Source organism: Lissotriton helveticus, chromosome 4_1, assembly GCF_964261635.1.
Source record: "Lissotriton helveticus chromosome 4_1, aLisHel1.1, whole genome shotgun sequence".
Taxonomy (NCBI): domain Eukaryota; kingdom Metazoa; phylum Chordata; class Amphibia; order Caudata; family Salamandridae; genus Lissotriton; species Lissotriton helveticus.
The window spans coordinates 55072806-55090566 of record NC_136063.1 but is presented as its reverse complement, the minus strand read 5'-3'; positions in this window follow the sequence as shown (position 1 = coordinate 55090566).

The window sequence follows — 17761 nt, the reverse complement described above, 5'->3', positions numbered from 1 at the left end:
GCATCCCAGCGTTAAGAGAGTTTGGTGGCTTTCAAGGCTAGCTGAAGATGGTTTCTCGCCTCAGAGAAATCCCTGTGTTCTATGTCGCGCCACATATCCTCTGCTGTGCGTATGTTGCTGTCCATCTCTCTTTACTGAGGTCGGTGTCCTGCATTTCTTCTGCACATGCTGACCCAAAGGTGCATAAAAAAGAACTGACTATACCCTGTCTTTCTTTGAGCTGCTTTGCCTGGGTGATTTCACGCATGACCTTGTATTCTCCTTTTTTTGCAAGCGGATTAAACCCTAAATTCGCACCCTCCACTTCCTTAGTAGCTGCATTGTGCCTCCCAACCCAAGTTTTCTCATTCCTTCACCTCATTGCTTGTATATCCCCCCAGCCCAAAATCATCGCCTCCCAATTAGGTGTTTTTGTGCCCCTTAATATCCACCCCGGGGCTCAGGAGTGGAAACTAAGCATGGGCGGATTTTGCGGATCCACGATTCACGAATTTGCGGATTCACGGATCGGCGGATTTGGGGGCGGGGCTTCCTCGAGTGTGTGGGCGGGGCCAAACGGACGGGGCTTCCATGCGAGCGCACATGCCTCTTGTGTGTATACAAAAGGTCAGAGACCGATCAGAGCAGCAGATTAAGAGACAGAAGCCCCTGGTCACAGAAACAGCACGGGGATTGCGCACGTGAAAGCCAAAGATGCAAATGCCTCTGGCCAGCATCACAGCGGATTTCCGATGGTATATTTGGGAAGAAGGCACATCTGCCCAGCCTCCCAACGCTCACGATTTTTTTTGGGCTGATGAATGAGTCACTGCATTTGCGCTTCAACTAGTTCCAGCGACCAAGTGTGTGTTACTACTATGCAATCGCGCCGAAGTGCGCAGGGGTCCCTTCAGTGAAATGTCCATCATAGTGGGTAAATGGCGGGAAGACGGGCGGGTGCACACCTCGAGTGTGTGGGTGGGGCCAAACGGACGGGGCTTCCATGCGAGCGCACATGCCCCTTGTGTGTATACAAAAGGTCAGAGACCGATCAGAGCAGCAGATTAAGAGACAGAAGCCCCTGGTCACAGGAACAGCAGGGGGATTGCGCACGTGAAAGCCAAAGATGCAAATGCCTCTGGCCAGCATCACAGCGGATTTCCCATGGTATATTTGGGAACAAGGCACACCTGCCCAGCCTCCACAACGCTCACGATTATTTTTGGGCTAATGAATGAGTCACTGAATTTAAGCTTCAACTAGGGCACATATTTATTCAAGAAGACACACCATGTAAATAATTTACGATGGCGCCGGCAAGCTGCCAGCGCCATCCTGCAAAAGTTACTTAATTAGCTTCAACAGGAAGCTCCAACTGATAAAATAAAGCAGGCGCTCGAGCCCCTGCTTTATCTTATCTGTTAGAGCTTCCTGTCGAAGCTAATTAAGTAACCATTTGAGGATGGCGCTGGCAGCTTGCCGGCGCCATCGTAAATGATGTTAGGCTTGAACTTTTGACCGCAAAATCCGCTCCGATCGCGGATTGCGGATTCTCGGTAAATTCGCGAGAGTTCGCGGATCGCGGATTTACCGAAAATCCGCAAAATCCGCGATCGGAGCGGATTTTGCGCTCATGCTTAGTGGAAACATACTTTGGAGCAAAGCGTGCCCTCGTCACGACGTGTCACGTGAACTGGCGTCCCCTGCAGAATGATTCATCACGCCCTCCCATCTCACCGGGCATCATAAACTTTCAGGTTAGCGAATCCCACTAATTATGCTTTGCACCACAGTTCGCAACATTTCTCCTTCCCTGCCATCCTGGGGGTTTGTAGAGGGTGGCGAGGGTTGGGGCACTGCTGTGAGTTGTAATATACTCACAACCAGCCGCGGGCCGTGGAGGGAGTTACGGTGGGGCAGGGAGGCGGGGAGGGGGAGGGGCAGGGTGGAGGGACCTAAAAACCCGCATATGGATAATTGCAGGTAAGTACACAACTTAATTATTAAAACGAATTTCGTAGCGAGCACTGCATCGCAAAATGCGATGCTGTGCGCGCTACGAATTTCGTTTTATTAATTAAATTGTTTACTTACCTGCAATTATCCATATGCCAGTTTTTAGGTCCCTCCACCCTGCCCCTCCCCCTCCCCGCCTCCCTGCCCCACCGTAACTCCCTCCACGGCCCGCGGCTGCTCACAACCTGATGATAGTGTCCACCGTGTCTGAGCTGCGGCTGCCGATCGGTTTAGCCTCAGGCACAACGAGTGGGGCTTCTGAAACAAGAGTGCGTGGGGGTGGAGGGGGGTGTTAGAAGGGGGCCTGAAGTAAGGATGCTTTGGTGGTAGGTCCGCTAATGTCCCTTCAGGCTGCAGCGTGAGGCTATGGGGGTGGGGTGGTTGAGATAAGCATGTTTCATTGGTGTATTAGGTGTGCCGGTTCAGGAGACTCAGTCGTGTTTACCTTAAAAAACCTTAAACTCCCTCATAAATCCCTCATACAGACCAGATCATGCACTCAGTCAGCACTCAGATATAGATTTGAATCACTGGTGCCGCAATCAGGATGCACTCTCCAAGCAATGCCTGAATTATGCCTCAAATAAAAAGAGGAACAAGATGGAACCTCGCCTGTTGCCGTCGTTTAGTCGGAACTCTCTCTTGAAGACCATCACGCGGTGTGCTAGAGATCTCTCATAGCTTTCCTCTCTTTCTTACATTGTAAGATTTATTTTTTGGGGAATATCAAAATTGTTAATAACACGCTGTCCTCCGTTTGGGAAATAAGTACACCATGCCTCCCAGTTTTGGTTCTCCAAAAATCACAATGCAAATGTATGCTAATGAAATTGTACTTCAAGGGGGTTGCTAAAAATACTTGTGGTGGATGCTATACCCCTACTTCAAATAAGCCAGTAATTATGTCAGAGATTAGTGAATTAGTGCCTGCAATAATCTAAAAACACAACGGCTGTCTCATCAATAATTAGTTTTAGCAGTGGACTACTCTTTTTCGACCTAGGCAAAAACAAGCCACAACGCACGTTTACGCTTTGCATTTAGTTGAAGGATGCGCTGCTCCACTTGTGAAGTCTCCTAGCTACCCATGTGTCAGACACTTAAAATGCGAAGAAACCGCAAAAACGACACTTGCATGTAAAAAAAAAATGCAGTGCTGCCCTTCCTGGAAGAATCCACAAGGTGCTAGTGTGTGCGCTTTTTACCCAACAATTCCTTTACTGCGCGGTCAATTGCTTGAACAATTTAGTTTAATTATAAACAAAACTGTCCCCTCAGGGCTCCCGTGGCATTGGAGCTCTAACAGGTGGTTATGGACACGAACAGTGTGAGCAACTTTGGTAGAAAGCTCAAACAAGCATTAATGGACACAGGCAGTGTAAGCAACTATGGTAGAAAGCTCAAACAAGCATTAATGGGTACATGCAGGCCAGCCAGGATGACCCCCTTGATAGACAGGCCCAATTTGTCTGGTCAGCAAAGAATGGCCTCCTTTCCAAGCTGAGGGTGGCTGTCACAGTCAGAGGTCACATTTAAGAATTAGAATACTTTCTCGCTCAGAGTAGGACGCGCGCACTCTAAGTGTATGCTTGTCTTACATGCACGTTTAAGGGAGGCAATACCTTACCATGAATGGTTTTATTTAGGGGCTATGCAATCAAACATTACAGAGGAGATGACTGGAATTCATTGCGCAGGAAACAACTGTGTTTTTGTGAGGTTTCTTGTCAATGTGCTTCCTTTGGGGATGATGAGCCCTGACTGGGTCATTTCTCAACTTGCTTCTCTTGTGGCTAACCAAACTTCTCTCTTAAGCCCACTCATTGCCCGTGTCTATGACGAAGAGGAATTTGCTAATCTCAACTGTAGATGACAGGGGGGACCCAGGGGAAGCTAGGCACGAGCCGGTCTCCCCCTTGGTATTTTCGCACAAGGGAGCGGCCACCCAGGTGCGAAGGCAGGGGCAATTAGGGGGCAGGAGGCGCGAGGAGGGCAGTTCACTAATAGAAGGCTGGCGGGGCGGGAAGCTCATTGTGCCCAAGGGAGGTGGGAGGAAGGGATTGCAGTTCTTTGTCGTTTCTGCCTGCCCTGAGTCCTGCATCACTGACCTTTATTGCCTGGTTTGCGAGATGGCGTCGTCGTCGGAGGTGCAGGAGGCTGTCCGGGTGATCTGCGCGGCTGACAGAGATGACCTGCTTCAGCCGGGAGTCCCGGGCACGGCATGGGTGGGGCTTACGTGCTCCAAACGTAAGTCAGCGCGGGGAGTCTCCTTAGCAGTGGCTGCCTGCCTGTCCCGACAGCCCGTGGAGGAGGAAGAGTGCTCGGTGACCATGCCATTGGTGCCTGAGGCGGTAGTCGCTGTCGGGCTGGAGGAGCCTGTTGATTCCCACGAGGCGGCTTCAGAGAGTGCACAGGTATGTGCGACGGCCCTTTTTCATGTAGGCGGGCGGCGTGCGAAAGTGGGCGGGAGGAGGGGGTGGGCTTTAAGCCAAGCCGGGTGGCTGCGGGGAGGCGCCCTGGCTCGAGTTGCTGGATATGTGGTTAATAGCGGGAGGGGGAGGCGGGTGAAGAGTGCTGAGACAGCGGCTGTTTCGCACTGCCAGTTGCAGGACGAAGCTCATTCCCCGAGTGCAGCTCACACTGGATTGGTGTGGCATGGGGGAGCTCAACTCTTCAATGTACATGGGCAGACTTATGTTTTGAGCCTTGCCCCAAATTTATCATGTATATACCCCACAATTTTGCCCACGGAAGCTCCCTCAGTTGGGCTGACAGGATTGCTGCCGCAAAGGAATGTCAACTTAACCTCCAGTGCATTCCTTGTAGGACAGGACCCAAGTGGTGGGGACTCATCGATACAGGCAAGGGTGCAGGGTGGCACAGAGGCATTGCAGCTGCCTCTTTGGCAACAGCATTCACAGGATACAGGGCCCCTGTATCCCCATGAGGCTATTAGAGGCCAGGAGGCTCAGCAGTTTACCAGCCCAGCCAGGGTGGAAGACCAACAGGGTTTGCGCTTGGGAGGGCCATTCCAGAAGGCTGTGCAGGAGACAAAGGGGGTCAGTGGGTATGGGTGGGGAATGGCAGTTCGTCCGGAAAGGTTCATGGTGTTGAGAGCGGGAGCATGGGGGGTGCATCGGGCGTTAAGGAACAGCCAAGCTTGAGCGGCTTGAAAGGCAAGGTGCCAGTTTCAAAGAGGAAAGCGGCTGGCAAAAGGAAGTTGCGGACAGAGCATGCTGCGGCTCCGTCAGGGGGTTTTCTAGAGGAAGGGAGATCTGGAGCTGATTTCCGTTCGCATGCAGGCAAATCAACTGCTGCAAAAGATATTCATAGGCCTTTTTACCATGGCGGGGTTGGTGATGGCGAAATCCCGGGGGGAAGTGGGGCACATTATGGTGGATGTGGTGAACAATTGGTAGTGGATGCAGACAGCGACGACCTGGAAGAAGGGGAATTGAGAGAAGGGGATTGTGGGGATGGGGGGGGAGAAGTCTTTGAATTTTGTGGGGGTTCAGATGGGTACCTTGGGGCAAAACAGTGTTCTTAGCCTTTTGCAGAAGTCAAGTGCAGACCGAGCAATGCTACAGGATTCTACAACCATCAGTCACCAATAGGATGACCCTCAGGCCTTCCGCAAGAGAGCAGCTCAGTTGCCAAAAGGTAAGGCAGGGTGGAGGACATTTTGGCAACAAGAAGGGGGTCAACCACAGAAATTCACCAGGTCCTTTGGAGTTGGGGGGGAGAAGGTTTTGGACAAGGTTCTGACTGGGGCTGTGCAGCAAGGTAATTGTCAGGAGGTAAGGGTGGGGAACGACTCTGACAAAGATGTTCAGGAGACCAATTCAGTGGGAAAAGATGACAAAGAGACAGTAGAAGAGGATAAAAATATACACAAGAAGTTACCTTACATGGGGATTGGTATGCCATTAAGCTCGCATATATCGGAGAAGACCAAGAGCAGGATATGACGTCATGAATCTGTGGATGTCTTTAAGTTGTTACATCGGGATATTCATACCAAAGAAGGCTCAAAGGAGGAAGAATGGGAATTGGCCAGAAGACCTATGGTCCCCAAATCCATTGAGAACTGGACATCTGCCTTTCTCATTTACACTAGCATTTATTGTGAAAAACATCAGGATAGAGCGGTAGCGATGTTCAAGTAAATGGATATCATAGGGAAGGCTCAGAGTTATTATTATTATTATTATTATATTTGAGTTTATAAAGCGCACAGATACCCAGGGGTTTCCCGGCGCTAACAGAGGAAGAGAAGCAGGGAGGCCAAAATGAAGGCGATTAGGCAGAAAAAAGCCAGGTTTTCAGGCCTTTCCTGAATTTCAGGTAACAAGTTTCAAAGCGTAGGGAAATGGGGAGAGTATTCCATAATGAAGGCGCCAAATAGGAAAAGGAACGACCGCCCGCTCTAGTGCGTTTGAAACGAGGTACGGAAAAGGTGCCAAGAGAAGACGATCTAAGGGTGCGCACTGGGCAGTAAGGGTGAACTAAATTAGAAAGGTAGGGGGGAGAATTGCCTGTTTTAATTCGGTGCATATAGCAGAGGGCTTTGAATTTTGCTCTTGATTCAATGCGCAGCCAATGAAGGCTGCGCAGGGAAACCGTGGCAGAGGCGGTTCTGGGCAAGTTGCAGAGCAGGCGAACTGCCATGTTTTGCACCACCTGTAGTTTGCGTATTACCTCCTTGCTAGCTCCAAGAAGGAGTACGTTGCCGTAGTCTAACCTGGAGGTTATTAAGGCCTGGACCACTGTACGTTGTGTGTCTGGAGGAAGCATCCATGCTATTTTTCTCAGCCACCGCATGATATTAGTACAGGTGGCCGAGACTTTCACCACGTGCTGCTTCATGGACAATTGGTTGTCAAATGTAACTCCTAGGTTACGTGCTTTGGTGGCTGGAATCGGCAGGGGACCCATTTGCTGAGGCCAGTGTTTGGGGCCCCACAGAGAGCTGTCAGGACCGAATAAAAGAAGTTCGGTTTTGTCGCCGTTTAGTTTTAGTTTATTGGTCTGCATCCAATTGGCAATATTAGTGAGCCCAGATCGCAGAGATGAAGTGGTGGCGTGTTTATTAGAAGAGAGAGAAAAAATGATTTGGGTGTCATCGGCGTATGAAAATATGGAGAGACCAGATTGTTCTGCCAAGGAGGCAAGAGGACTGACATAAATATTGAAAAAGAGGGGACTTAAGATCGAACCCTGGGGTACACCGTGTGGGGACGGGAGGGCAGTGGAGGCAGAAGTGGAAGAGAAGACCTGAAAGGTGCGTGCAGACAGAAAACTAGCAATCCAGGCAAGAGCTGTGCCACGGATACCGGCAGCCTTTAAGGTGGAGAGGAGGATGTCATGGGAGACGGTGTCGAACGCAGCACTTAAATCCAACAGGATAAGCGCCACCGTCTCCCCTCTGTCCACCTGCTGTTTGATTGCCTCCGTGACACCTAGGAGGGTGGATTCAGTAGAGAATCCAGCCCTGAAGCCAGATTGGGACGGGTGTAGGAATTTCGTATTCTCAATATAAGAGGAGAGGCAGAGGTTAATGTGTTTTTCTAATACCTTGGACAAGCAGGGGAGTAGGGATATGGGCCTAAAATTAGCAGGGTTATTGGGATCAGCGTTAGTTTTCTTTAGAAGGGGAACCACCATGGCGTGTTTCCAAACTGCAGGAACAGTGGCTTCAGACAGAGATGCGTTCAGGAGAGCTAGGATGGGTGAAAGGACGGGGGTGTCAAGGGTGCTTAGAATTTGAGGGGGCAAGGCATCTAGTGGGGAGCCAGATTTGATTTTTGCCATGAGTTCAAAAAAGAGTTCTAAAGAAATCGGGTCCCATTTGTCAATGGGAGAGTGATGGACAAGAGTAGTGGTAACCTGGGAGAGGGTGGTGAGAGGGTCTATAATTGGGGGGTTGTCCGATGCTCGTGAGGGGGCATCAAAACCAGCATAGATGCGGTCTATTTTCTCCCTGAAAAAAACAGCAAGTGCGTTGCATTAATCTGGGTCCAAACATGGGGCTTTTGGCAAATTAGATTGTCCAGAGAGTTCTTGGACTGCTCTAAAAAGAGCTTTAGGGCGGTTTTGGGCTGATAAAATAGAGGTGTTAACATAGTTTGCCCTGGCGCTTTTGCACAGGGCGTGGTAATGTCGAAGTTCCGTTTTATAAATTTCTTTAGCATTAGGGGAATATTCAGATCTCCATCTTCGTTCGAGTTTCTTGCACTTGGATTTAGCACATTTAAGTTGATCCGTGAACCAGGGGGCAAGGGGATGGGTAAAATTTTGTTTTCTAATTTGAGCCGGAAGACAGGTGTCTATGGCTGACGACAGCCATGTACTAATTAGACTTTCATCTTTGGTAGTAATATTATTGGGTAGGGAGGGAAGGGTGGTGGCAAGCTGGCGATTCAATTGTAGCAGATTGAGTTTTTTCCAGTTCCTATTCGGTCTAAGGGTCTGAATATGGACTGGTGGATTGACAGTAACACTAGTCAAGATGTTAAATTCTACAATGTAGTGGTCGGACCAGGTAATGGGTTTGGAAGGGAGGCAGGTAAGGACGTCAAGATTCGAAAAAATGGGGTCAAGAAGGTTACCCGCTTTATGTGTGGGACCAGCATTATGAAGATGTAGATTAAGAGCGGCCAAATCTTGAAGCAGATGTGTACCGATAGGACAGAGTGTATTGTTAAAGTGGATATTAAGATCGCCAAGAAGAAGAAAATTCGAGGATTGCATCAGTAAAGGGGCTATCTTTTCCGATAAGGAAGAGGCCCAGGCGCCAGCAGCGCCAGGAGGACGATAAAGTAAAACACCTGAAAGGGTGAAGTGAGGATTCAATAATAGTTTAAAACATCCAGCTTCGCAATTAGGTATGAGTGCGTCCTCCCACTTGCATGAATAAATCCGTTTATATATAATGGCAATGCCACCGCCCTCCTTGCCTGATCTGTTGCGGCTCACATAGGTGTAATTATTAGGGAGAGCTGTGGCAATGTCGGGTCCCGAAGAGTCGGTCAGCCATGTCTCTGTTAAGAACAGGGCCGCCGGACTATCGGAAACCAGAAGATCAAAGATGTCCCTCTTATGTTTAGGCAGGGACCTGCAGTTCAAGCTCATAAAGGTGTAGCCGGTGGAATGACGCATGGAGGGGGAAGTGACTTGATATGAGGAGGGATTCCAGAATGTAGAACTGGGAGTATGGGTAGATGCTGTGTCAGAAGTGAGAGTCAAAGAGCAAACCAGGCAGGAAGTAGGGGCGTCCATAGCCCGAAGACAAGGGCAAGTGTTGTTAATAGGAGGACGAAGAGAGCGCAAGGCAAGGCTAGTATAGTAAAGCCTGGGGTTTTTGGGGAGTGGAGCAGGGGGGGTGGCCCCTGGTCCCGTCTGGTCGCGGACGGGCACAGACGGGCTTGGCTTAGGCGCGGCTTCGGCGCGCATCCGGCGCACCCGCTGCGCCAGCCCGCTGCGCCGTCTGGTTGGCTTGCACATTTTATAGGGAGGAAGAAGGGCGGGAAGGACGGCCCGACTTGAGCACTGTCCCCACCTGCCCCACTCAAGATGGCGCCCACCGCTGGGCTGAAGGAAAAGAGTAAGTCAGATGTGTTAGAGGTGTCAGAGTGCCTGATAAAATAAATTCCCCTTATGCTAAAACCCCCAGAGAAAAAATGAGACAATTTTAAAAGAAATTAAAAAACGCTACAATGCGCCGATTTTCAGAACACAGGTCGGCAATTCCTTAACTACAATTCCTGTGTCGCTCGCAGCCCCAGTTTCCCTCACCAGGGAGAGCGACTGTAGGGCACCGAGCGCTGCAAAGGGCTCCGTTAAATACACCAGAAGGGCGGGAAGGACGGCCCGACTTGAGCACTGTCCCCACCTGCCCCACTCAAGATGGCGCCCACCGCTGGGCTGAAGGAAAAGAGTAAGTCAGATGTGTTAGAGGTGTCAGAGTGCCTGATAAAATAAATTCCCCTTATGCTAAAACCCCCAGAGAAAAAATGAGACAATTTTAAAAGAAATTAAAAAACGCTACAATGCGCCGATTTTCAGAACACAGGTCGGCTATTCCTTAACTACAATTCCTCTGTCGCTCGCAGCCCCAGTTTCCCTCACCAGGGAGAGCGACTGTAGGGCCTTTGGGGTTATGCTTGGTTGTTATATGATGTGGAGTTTGGAGCTCGTATGAGCGTTTTTAATGACAGACCCTGGGGTGATGTGGACTCAGAGTTGTGGTTACAATGGATGGCGTCTTCGCAGCCGCCTGCTACCACGCATACTGCAAGTGGGTTGCCGGTATCTTATCGGCCCTTTAAATATCGTCCCACCCAGCCTGGGGCAGGGTTTAGTGGCAGGGGTCAGACACCTGTTTTCGGGGCCTGTTGGAACTTCAACAGAGGTTTTTGCAGTAGGCAATGCTGCAGGTACAAGCATGAGTGTTCCCAATGTGTTGGCAAACATCCCCACCACTAAAAATCGTTATAGCCTTTTATTGACAGAGTCCAAAATACAGGAGTTGAAGTTAACGCGTGTCAAGTACACGTGGACACTACCCTCTACCCACCCCTTTGTTCTGTTGCTTTGAGCAGTTTTATGAAACCAGTTTGTATTGACGCGTCACATTAATCCCTTCTTTTAACACTCTTGTTCACAGGAGCGGTGCTCCAATTACCTGCGCTGTGGCCAGGTGAGGTGGAGTCTTTCTCTCCTGCCATCTAGGTAATTGAGAGTCTATACTCTACTAATTTTGACAGTATTTGTGCCTCACTAGACACCAGATAGGTATACAATCTGCCTAGAATTGGATCACTTGATATAAAAATTACGGATCTATTAATCAAACCTATACTAACTGTTGTGTGTTTATCTTTCTATGTATCTGATTGTGTGTTTCCTGTTCACTTGATGTCCTGGGGACCATAAAGCCAGGAGAATGATGAACTAGATGATACCCAGGTGATAAAAAATTTTTTATTTTTCACTAAAATTGAGCATTAGCGATCATGGTCCTGATGAGAGCAGCAGGATACCTTTTGGCCCTTTTGGATACTATTCCATTGAGTCTGCAGAAACATGTTGACCTTACACTCTAAGTGGTAGTTATTTGCTGAGACTACTACTGTCGCACTCTTTTATTGGTTTGGGAGTGAAGAGGTGTTTATTAAAGGGTCTTAACCTCCTCACTATCCAATTTTAGTCATTAAAGCACACTTTCTTTCATTTATTATTAGTTTCACGTTTTTTGTGCACTGCTCTACAGTTGTCCCCTTACACCCAGATACACTATAGAGTTCACTGGGCCTCGCTGGACAGATGAGTTATATACACCTTGCTTATCAGTAATGGGTACAAAATCTTACCTTCATGGTGTGAAGGATCCCAGATGATGAATAGGGCGGTATCGATCGACAACTGATGGGTATTTTTTCACATGGAAATAGTACCCAGTCGTTTAGTGTAATATCACTTAGTCACTTAATAATTTTGATTTAGATTCACCATTCTTTGGTTCTTTCTCCTGTTGTTTCAGCTACTTAGTTTATTCTTTTCTGTGACCCACTGTTACATTTTGCTGATTCACGGCAAACATCCCCTCCCACAATGTTTTGCAGGTCAGCGATGGGGTGATCAAGGAAGGGGGCAGAGGGGAAGAGTTCAGGCTTTCAAATTTGTACCAAAGCGCTCACACGCCAATTAGGTTGGTGATCTTGGCTAACTGTCTGGAAACCTATCCAGACACCGAGGCTGCCACCAGATTATTTTGGGATTTCAAAGACGGTTTTAAGATATGCTACAAGGGTCCCCGTCAGAGCAGGTGGTCTGACAATCTTAAGTCAGCTAAGGAGTTTCCAAAGATGGTCCAACAGAAGTTACAGTCGGAGGTGGAGGCAGGCAGAGTGGTGGGTCCTTTTGTTAGTTGTCCAATGCACAATTTGATCGTCTCTCCTCTGGGGGTGGTGCCTAAAAAGAAAGCTGGGAGTTCTGTTTGATTCACCACCTCTCCTGGCCTGAGGGCTCCTCTGTTAATGACTTCCTATCTCCAGTGGATTCTAGTGTGTCCTACGCCTCCGTGGATGATGCGCTGAGGTTGGTCAGGTCAGCGGGGAGACCTGCACAATTAGCAAAAAGTGACATACAGTCTGATTTTCGTCTGTTACCCATTCATCCTTCCGATTTTGAGCTGTTAGGCATGCATTTTCAAGGGGTATTCTATGAAGATAAAGTTCTTCCTATGGGGTGTTCTGTTTCGTGCACTATTTGAAACCTTCAGCACTTTTCTGCAGTGGCGTTTTACTTGCATTAGTTGTCATGACCTCATTTGTCATTATTTAGACAACTTCATGTTCATTGCAGTTCAGAACACAGGACAATGTCAAAAGGCTTTGCACACTTTTCCAGTCTATGGCTCAGGAGCTGGGTGTGACAAAACTGAAGGTCCTAATACAAAACTGACTTTCTTGGGAATTGAAATTGACACTATGGAGATGTTAGCAAGATTACCAGCGGAGAAAGTACAGGAGATTTCAGCATTTTTGTCATCTGTGATTGATGAGCGCAAGTTGGAGCTCAGGAAGGTGCAAACATTGTTGGGCTATCTAAATTTTGCGTGTAGGGTGGTCAGGGCTGGGAGAACTTTCTGAAGGAGGTTGGGTATGTCCATGTCATGGGCCTATCTCCCTAATCACAGAGTGTGCATTTCAGCAGCCACTAGGGCCGATCTGCATATCTGGTTGACTTTTCTGACAGATTTCAATGGAGTGTCTTTGTTTTTTGCTGATGAAGACATGATTTGGCAAATCCAGATTTACTCGGACGTGTCTGGTGCGAAAGGGGTTGGCACATTCTGGGTGTTGGTGCACTGAGAGTTGGCCAGTGCATTAGTTACAACAGGGTCGCAGTATCGCCTTCTTAGAGTTTTTTCCTCTCCTTGTGGCATTGTATGTATGGGGAGGGGAATTCCAGAATAGTCCAGTATTGTTTAATGTAGACAATTTAGCTGTGGTTGAATTGATCAATAAACAAAAGGCCAAAGATTTTAGAGTTCTTAGGTTGCTACGTGCCTGTATGCTTAAATGTCTGCAGCTGAATGTTGTTTGTAAAGCGAGACATATCCCAGGAGTCAATCATTGTATAGCGGACGCTCTGTCTCCTTTTCAGTGGGCGAAATTTCACAAGCTGACGCCTGGGGCAGAACCCAACAAGACTCAGATCCCAATATATGTCTGGGCTTGTGGGGAATGGGAATTATCAAATTGGTAGAGAAATTAGTAGCGGCCTCTACGAAAAGAAGCTTTCAGCAAGCCTGGAGCAAGTTATTAAGCTATGGTAACACGTTTGCTGCACCTGGGAGTATGGTGAATGATGAACAGATTTTATTAGGTTTTGTGTTACACCTGATAGATAAAGGTTTTTCACACACTACTATTTCTGGTAATCTGGCTGGGATTTCTTTTCATGGGCAGTTGCGGTGGGGGAGGGACCCGGTGGGGGGGGGGTGTTAGTGAAAAGGGTGCTTAGAGGTTTAGGTATGGAACTGGCTTGTAGCAAGCCTTTATGTTAGCTGGTGACATTTGATTTATTGCAAATGATGTTGTTACAGTTGCCTTCTTGTTGTTACAATGAGTTTGAGTATTCTAAGTTTAGGTTATGTTTTGTATGGTTATTTTTTGGGGCATTCAGAGCATCTGAATTACTAGGTTTGCGACATAAAGGGGGCTTAAGCAGTGATGAAGTTGTTATTGAAGAGTAGAGGTTGGGTATTATTTTTGTTCATCAATTTCTTCACAACTACTCTATTGTTCCCTTTCATGCTTTACAAACTTGTTATCAATTACCTGACTCCTCTCTTGCTGAATACCATATTATTGTTAATGCCATACAATCTCACCTCTCTACTCTCTCCCTTCCACCTCACGCACCATCTATATCCCTCTCTACTCCTCTATACCCCTTATTTTTGACCCAAAGACCTAAAGCCGCTTTTGTATATAATTTATTGTTATAAAATGTTATTGAAAGACCTAAATCTCAAAATGAACTTGCATGGGAAGCTGATTTGTCTGTTTCTTTTCCTATAAACACCTGGGATAAACTGTGGTCCAAACGCTTTAAAACTTCTGCTGCTGCCCGTATAACCCAATCTTTCTATTTTATTTATCAAAGAGCTGTTGTTACTCCTGTTAGTATCTCATCTACCTCTTCTCCAAACTGTTGGCCATGTTCCACTGAAACGGGCACGTTAATGCACCAATTGTATGAATGTTCTAATGTTTTATCTTTTTGGAAATCTGTTTGGAATATCTGCATGTCAGTTTTTCACTTTGATTCTATTTTAACGTTACAAAATGTTTTTCTAGGTTCCTTGTCACCTGATGTTAATGTATTATCTTCTGTTTCTAAATTATTTGATCTTTTTATTGCAGTAGCTTTTAAAGTTATTCTTTCGGCCTGGAAAGATAACTCAAACATTTCTCTACTAAGCTTGCGGAATTCTGTATGCGATGAACACAGGATTGCTTCCGTTTCTTCTTCTGTTTCTCAAAAAATTAAATCTGATCTTCTTTGGCTTCCTTTCTCTACATATCTTTCCTCTCACCCTTCTATTAATTAATTCTCAGTTTTTTCCTTTCCTTCACAAATCAATATACTACACCATTTTGGTAACTCCTCCACCTTCCTTTCTCTCTGTCTCTCTCTTTCTTTTCCTTTTTCTCTCTTCTCTTTCTCCCTTTCCTCTTCTTTTTACTTATACTATTTCTACTTTCCACATTTGTTTATTGCCTAATTGTATTATCTTAATTAAGCTATGTATACTTTATTATGGCTTTTTTTCTCCTTCATTTTATTGTACCCATTGTTTCCTAATCTTATATATCTGAAAACTTAATAAAAATCTCTTAAACAAAAAAAAAAAAAAAAAAAAAAAAGAAGAGTACAGGTTGAGAATCTGGTTGAGGGTTTCAAAGACAGGAGCGAGGTGGGGCTATGTTGCCCTGTTGGGGAATGGGAGGTTTTCAAAGCTTCCAGTTTTTTCGCACCAGGAATTATATGTTGCCATGAGCATGGAAGTCAGATTTCCATAGCTCAGCTGTTGGCTGTGATGAGGAAGGTGCTCATTAGCTTGGGGGAGAATCCACTACGTTTTGCCACACACTCCTTTCGTATTGGGGCAGCAATGGAGGCTGCGAGATTGGGGTGGTCTTGGTCAGACAAACGTAAGATTGGGAGGTGGAAATCCAAATGTTGCGAAAAATATGTTCGGAAATGATTTTCAATGCATCACTTTTGTTCCTTTGGTAATGTTTGTTTTTCTACCTAGGTCAGATACCAGGGCTTGTAAGTTTGAAAAATGCAACATGGATAGTAGGAAACTCCTTTGTAAAGTGGGCTGCTGTTTATTCTGAGAAACAGATTTGTGGGAGATCGTTTGGACTTTCAAGTGTTACATGAGGTGGTATGGAAGGGTAAAGGTGTAATGCGTTGGGGGAGGGGTTGTTTCCCATGGCGAGAATTATCTAGTCGAGTTATCTGGTCTGACTCTAATAAAAATAATGAAACTGGATCAGGCTGTCATCAAGTCTAACTGGGAGGGCACTATGGTGATTTGGACTGAATTCATAACGAGGCTGCACTGGAAAGGAACAAGAAACCACGCAGCTTTGGAGAAGGTGAGACGAGAGCTTAATAGAGCCATGAGACTTTACTGTGAGGGCATTGGAATAAATGTTCTATCTCACCTTCATATACAAAGCACTGAGGGGCATCTTTTTCATGAGGATGAGGTGCATTTGTCCCAGATGGGGCAAGCATACTATTTGCTGGAATTTAAGGGATTTGATTGCTCGAATATATGGTGATCACACAGTCTGACATAATTTTCTTCTTGGTGGGGCAGGAAAACTCTTTTCGGTTTTCCTGGATGGCGGAATTTGCTGGGGGGTAGGCAGCCTTGAGCGGGATTGTCCATCCACCAAGGGAGGAGGTGGGGTACACAGTCACGTGGAAAGGAAATGAGAATGAGGGGGACCTTTCAACAGGAGTCAGTTCTCCTGTTGCTTGGGGTCAACATTGGGGGTTATGTTTTTGTTGATAGGTTAAGATAAGCTTAGGGAATGGTTTTATCACATAATGGCAAAATGTGCTTGGAGAAAATTTACTTTGCACCTGTCTTAATAAAGTGGCCTTTTTTTCTAACTAAAAAGATATGGATTGTGGATTATTGTGCGAAAGCACCTTAAAGCAGGGGCGGCTCTAGGCTCATGGCGGTCCTGGGCAGGTAGTGTAGGTAGGGGTCCCCGGAAGAGGGTGTCCGGGTGGGGTGGAGTCCCCCAGAGCTCAGGAAGGAAGTGGAACACAGCCGGAGGCTGTCAAATCCCTGTCAGGGGCAGCCACGCAAATATGTATCCATCCTCAGAGGATTGGCATGGTGGCCCCTGAGGTTTGGTGGCCCGTGCAGGGGCACAGCTTGCACATGCCTAAGGCCGCCCCTGCTTAAAGTCGCTGAGCAAAGCGCACTCAAAAAGATGTAGTGAAATATTCTGGTCTGCCAGTACAAGATGTCTGGTTGGCATCAGCACCGAGTTCCACCAATACCTTTTTCAAAGAATTCACAATGTGTGGCACCACTACAGCAGCCAGGAAGTTAAGCAGGGTTTTGAGTATGGCTGTGGCATGGAAGAGCGCCACAGGGAAGGACTTGGCACAATGAAAGTGCACTGCAGCTGATCTCTGAATATGATTTGGCTGCTGGCGAGTGACAGGAAGAAGCTCCTTACAAGAGTCATCATTGTTTAGGGGCAGTGAGAGAAGGCGAGTTTATCTGAAGTAGGGACCTGCACAATAGAGGGAGGGAGATTAACGAGGTATGACGTTACTCTATTTTTCGGAAAGGTTTTTTGTCAGTACGATATGCAAAAGACAATGTTTAATTTGGAGAAATAAAAATTAAATAAAATTGCTTGCTGGGATGACCCACATCGATGTTTGTTACGGTGCCACATATATTCATTTGCGAGAATCAGCAATAAAGGGTGGATGACGTTTCAACAACATGATTGCATTATAATGACTTTGGGGCCCAGCGCTTCCTCGTATGAACACATTTAAGAGAGACAGTGGTAAAAGAGTGAAATGCAAATGACCCTACATAAGTGAGGGACCAATGAGCTACAATTTAAATTTGATATTATTTTGACCAAGTCTAAGTGATAAAAATAAAATGGGCACATATTTAGGAGTACATTTCTTTATCATTTTGTATCACACATGCTGGTCTACTAGTGCACCTCATTCTGCAACTGGGTTCCCTTGAATTTTGTCACACATTTGCCTCAGTGTCACCATGTCCTGGTATCTGGTAACCCTTTTTCTTCACACTGATCTCCCAATATTCCTCTTCCATGACAGAAGGTGCCCTGAAGCTCTTCTTACTGTGCCAAAGGCAGTCTTTATGCTAATTTTAGATGTCCCTGTTATTCCATTGGTTTCCAAGAGCACCTGTTTCCTGAAAAGTGGAGTTCCAGCTGTCTCTCCTCGTCCCAGCACACATCCATCCTAGTGAGTAAGTACCTGACACTTTCCTCGCACTGCCTTTTCAGTGCACATATGTCCTGATGCCCCACGTCCTTTAATTGAGTGCATGGCTCTCTTAATGTCTCATTTTCTGTACATTCAACCCCTCTTTCTCTCTTCACATTTCTATTACAGTGCAGCCTCTTTCTGATACTAGGGCCCTAGCTGTTCTGCACAAAGCTCT